Source organism: Camellia sinensis, chromosome 8 (assembly GCF_055761805.1).
Source record: "Camellia sinensis isolate YWXY chromosome 8, ASM5576180v1, whole genome shotgun sequence".
Classification (NCBI taxonomy): Eukaryota; Viridiplantae; Streptophyta; class Magnoliopsida; order Ericales; family Theaceae; genus Camellia; species Camellia sinensis.
The window spans coordinates 189,748,621-189,753,967 of NC_138968.1; the positions used below are offsets into that span (position 1 = coordinate 189,748,621).

Sequence of the window (5,347 nt, forward strand, 5' to 3'; positions counted from 1 at the left end):
AACTGCCCTTTTCCACCTTCGAAGCCATCTTCGAAACTGGCCGTGAAGGTAAGTGCTTGGTTTTGTCCTCATGTTTTGAATCTGATTCAGTCCTTCGATAAGGGTGACCATTTTCTGTCCTGCGTGAAACTGGTCTAGGGAGCCAATCTCTGGCTTTGATTCCATGAACTGAACCCCTCTCCAGTTTTCTTTCAGAATGGCTACTCTCCATTCTATAATAGTTATGTGGCCTGGATTCATGCAAGAGCTTCTTGCCTTTGTCATGCATTCTGTTCACCACAGGCTCAACCACTGGTGGTCTCTGCCTATCACTAGCCGGATACGGCCTTTTGTTGTAAGCATTGGTTGACTTAGGATGTCTCTGAACATCCCTGTAGTATTGCTTCCCATCAGTTGGAAGCCCCTTCAGCCACTTGTAACTGAGTCTGCACCTGGGGCATATTCTCTGCATCACCGCTGCTTCCAAGGAGTTGTCATCTAGTGTTTCTTCGTCAGATTGCTCCTCCTGATGTGAGAAACCTTGTCCAATAGCTGGTGGGTTTCTAGCCTCCTTCTTAGCAGTTATCTGGTTGGCAGTATGCATTTGCACGTTGACCTCTTCCAACTCTTGCAGAGATAGATTCTGGAAGTTTGGTACAACCACATTAGCTGTGCCTTCTCCAACTTCTGGAAACGGATCACTGTCAATTCCCATGGCTTTTTCTGTTTTAGCTGGGAACTTCAAACTTCCTTTCCGAATCTGTTCTTGGATCCTGTCTCGAAAAACAATACAGTTTTTAGTCGAGTGAGACCAAGAATTATGCCATTTACAGTATACTTTTCCTTTCAGTTCATCTGGAGATGGTAGTTTTACTCCTTTTGGTAACTTAAGGAAATTAGCCGCGAGCAAATAATCAAAGATGTCATCTGCTTTTGTTAAATCGAAAGAGTATTTTCTGTGAAAGTCTTTCTTTTTAAACTGCTGGTCTATAGTTGTATCCTTATGAATTAATGCTTCACAGATTACGGGTTCTTTGCCTACAATCTCTGCTGCATCTATTTCATAATTAGGATCTCTATAATATGTCTTATATGATGCATTATTTCGATCTTGTTCCTCTTCTAATAATGTTTCATATCGAGACACCTTATAGGTCAGTTCGACCAAATCTCTGAATTCAGTTGAATCAAACTTCTTTCGAAGCCTGAATTCTAAACCATTTTGAGCCAATCTGACGAATTCTGGCTCTGGCAGGATGACTCTACATTTATTTCGAGCCCTTTTAAATCTGGCAATAAACTGAGTAGCCTTTTCTTCAGGCCTTTGACTCAATCTAGCCAAATCTGCCATAGATACTTCTGGCTCTGATTGGAAGAATTGGGCATGAAATGCCTCTTCCATTTGTTGCCAATTTTGAATGGAGCCAGGTGTAAGGTTGATGTACCATACAAATGCTCCCCCCGTTAGGGAATTTGGAAATAATCTCAGTTTCATATAGTCATGGTTAGTAAATTCACCGCATTGAGCAGCAAACCTAGCAATATGTTCTATCGTTGATTGATTTCCAGTCCCATAAAAAAGGGTAAAATCTGGTATCCTGAATCCCCTTGGGTATTCATGTACCCTATCTACCCATTCTGGGTATGGTTTTCTGTATATAGGAGTCTGGACCCCCCGAGCCATTGGTCCACATATCTCCCTAACAATATCAGCAATCTGGTCTCTAGGGACCATATTTTGTGCCTGCTGAACCACTACTGGAGGGGCAAACACAAGATTTGGTGGACAAACTTGTGCTTGTGGTCCTCTTGGTCCATAAGGTGGTAAATTTGGGGCTGGTTGTCCTGGCGGTGCAGGTTGCTGTTGAGGGTATGGGTAACCCCTTTGAGCATGACCTGCGAAAGGACCTGCAAAAGGTGCTGGAACAGGTGTTGTGTCTCTGCCATTTGTAGGAAAACCCTCCAACCCCCCGGGTGTAAATTCGAATAAGGGATTAGTGTACCCCCTTGTGCCAGGTATGGCTTCGAACATGGGATTTGTAACCATTCTTATGCCAGTTTCTTGTATTTGGCCAGATCCACCAACTTGTGTGGCTTTATTATTAAGTACTGAGGCATTTTGGCCTGCTATAGGCCTTGAAATGGGTTCATACCAAGACCGAGGTGATGGTCTTTCATAGTTCTGATTACTAGTTTGACCATTATACTGTCCATTAACTTGCATAGGCTGTTTTTCTCTAGCCAATCTTTGTTGAGGGACATTTACGACTTCCTCCGTGTGTCTTGTGTTTGTTGGTTGGTGGTTATTCATTCGATCCAAAAAGGATGTTGCCCACCTTTCCATTGTGTTCATTAATTGTTGTCCCATGGCATTTACTAAACCATCCCATGGATTTGTTGGTTGAATAAATGGCACAGTGGACGGTCTAATTCCTTGGTTTTGTACAATAATATGAACATATGGTTCTTGTCCAGAAGTACTGGTCTGTTCGACCATAGGTTCTGACAATATAGGAGTTTCCGCAGGATGTGTTACCACATTATCCTCTGGATTTGGTATTTCTACCTCTCCTTCCACGCCTTCTTCCAAGCATTCATTTTCTCCTTGTCGTCTTCTTCTAGCCATTTTTAATTAAGTCCCACTGGGCGTGCCAAAAATATATGTTGGCTTTTTGGCTTTTCGAAGGGTATTTTGGTAAATGTGAGCGTGCCAGCAAGGATCAATCAGTCCTTATAGAAATTGTGATTGCCAACCAATTATCAGACGATTGTGTTTTAGTTTTTTCCAGCCTCAATGAAGAGGACTTTTACTGGTGGCTTGACTTAGGAGAAATTAAGAGAAATAACAGTAATATGAAGAACAATTGAAGTATTTCATAAAAATGAACACTTACAATGGTCCGAACTCAGCCTCGGAGAGGTTTACAACAGCAATCTACTTGAATCTACTTGAAGCTACTCCTATGAATCGAAGTGCAGTGTGGGTATTTAAAGTGCAGGTATTTAAAGAACAGGTATTTAAAGACTGGAAATGTAAAAGACTGGAAAAGAAAATATATGAAGTAAATGACTGATTCGTATGATCTGAGTCCGTCCTTTTTTCTGGGGGCTGCCCTGCTATTTATACTCGTCAGTGATGACCTTCGAACTGCACTTCGAACCGTCGAACTGCTCCTCCATGATCGCTGATCATGCTTCCTTACAAGTAGCTCCATTACGCCATTACTGGCAGTTGAGCTTCCTTCTTGTACTTGAATTTGAATATGAGTAACCGTTGAAGATATGTCATCTTGCATCCCGTTATTGATCTAGTGTTACTCAGATCATGTGAGAACCAATATTTATTGCCACGTGTACGATCAGGATTAAAGACTTGAATAACCTTCCTTTATTACCCTTACTCTGCCACGTGTCGAACTGTAACTGGCTTTTACAAAATATGTAGCCAACAATACTGTAATTGTAATAATCGTGGAATAATATTAGTTTGGGATTAAGCATATAAATATTATATTCTTAAATATATATTTTTTTATACATTTATACTTCTCTATTTTTCACATCTTATTGATCCTAGTTTCGAGTTACCTTCGGATACCCCAAAAGCCTCTCAATTTATATGCAAACAAACGTGAATCAAGTGTGTGTACAGATATAGATTCAAAATTTGGAATTCAAAGATTTACAACGCCAACAAAAGGTGAAGTGTTGAAACACTTTCCGCGGGTATCCTCTACACTAAACCCCCCACACCTCCTCTATATAATAATCCTGAATGAAACCCACAATAATCTTCAAACCAATTCACTACCACTCCTCTTAGCCCATAAAACATAGTAGTGAAAATGGCAAGTTTTCAATTTCTTCTAACTCCTCTTTTTCCCTCTCCATCTTCTCACAAATTATTAATCAAATCTCATCTATGTACCCAAAAAGTTCAAAGAAATATTGATCTTTCAATTCCTCACCACCCTATCAACTCATTCACTGATGAATTGAACAAACAAAAGAACTTTCATACCAAGAAAAACACAACAAATGAAGGAAGAATACCTAGTAAAGAGGTGGCGGTGGTTGAGGAGCTCTATACAATAATGGACCTAGTTGCAGACAGAGTAGAAATGCACCGAAACATCGGAGTCCAGCGAGATAACTGGAACCACCTCCTCTTAACCTCCGTCAATGGCATGACCGCCATATCAGCCACCATGGCCGGCCTCGCTGCTATCTGTGGAAGCTCTAATTTTGGAGCTTCCTTGGCATTGAGGCTATCTTCTACGATCCTATACATCGCTGCCACTGGGGTTTTGATGGTGATGAACAAGATCCAACCGTCTCAGCTCGCAGAAGAACAAAGAAACGCTTCGAGACTGTTTAGACAGCTTCACGAGCAAATCAAAACAAAGATAGCGCTTCGAAATGCTAATTTGAATGATGTGAAGGACGCTGTGGAAAGGGTTTTGGCCTTGGACAGAGCTTACCCGCTTCCATTGCTAGGAGCAATGCTCAATAAGTTTCCTAAAAAAGTGGAGCCCGCGGTGTGGTGGCCAAAGCAGCTAAGTCTAATCCAAGAACATGGTTTTGGAGGCGAGCCGCGGAGACTGAGAGATAATGGGTGGAGCGAGAAGCTTGAAGATGAGATGAGAGAGGTTGTTGGGGTTTTGAAGAGGAAAGATAGTCAAGAGTATTTGAGGCTGAGCAAGTTGGTTTTGAAGGTTAACAAGGTTTTAGCCATTTGTGGACCTTGTTTTACTGGTTTAGCATCAATTGGGTCAGCCTTTGTGGGAACAAATTCGTGGGCTGTGGTTATGGGGGTGGTGTTTGGGGTTTTGGCTACTGTGGTTAATACTATAGAGCATGGTGGTCAGGTTGGGATGGTGTTTGAGATGTATAGAAGCTCTGCTGGCTTCTTTATGCTCATGGAAGAGAGCATAGAATCAACTTTGGAAGAGAAAGAAGTGGGGAAGAGAGAGAATGGGGAGTTGTTTGAGACTGAAGTGGCTCTTAAGCTTGGAAGGAGTTTAGAAGCACCAAGGATCCTCTAGAGTGAAATTTCTCTAAAATTTCCTAAAGTGCTACATTGTGTGGTTGAGATTTACTGGCAAGTCACATCAGAAAAATTGATGTGACTTGCCAGTAAATCTCAACCACACAATGTAGCACTCTAGGAAACTTTAGGAAAAAATCACTTTAGAGGATCCTTGCTCGTTTAGAAGAGCTCAAACATCTTGCAAATCTTTCTACTACTTTTACTTCTTCGAATCGAGTGGCCTCAGAAGAGTACGCAAGCAAACTCTTCTAAAATCAACTCGTGTTTCATTAGGAGGTCGATTCCTGCAACAAGCAAGGTTTTGAGTTAATTATGCAA

General features: G+C 41.5%; 1 pseudogene; it reads left to right on the forward strand.

The window, feature by feature from the left end:
• Positions 1-3,696: 3,696 nt before the first annotated feature.
• Positions 3,697-5,024, forward strand: LOC114308586 (putative F-box protein At4g22030 pseudogene; annotated as a pseudogene).
• The last annotated feature ends 323 nt before the right edge of the window (positions 5,025-5,347 follow it).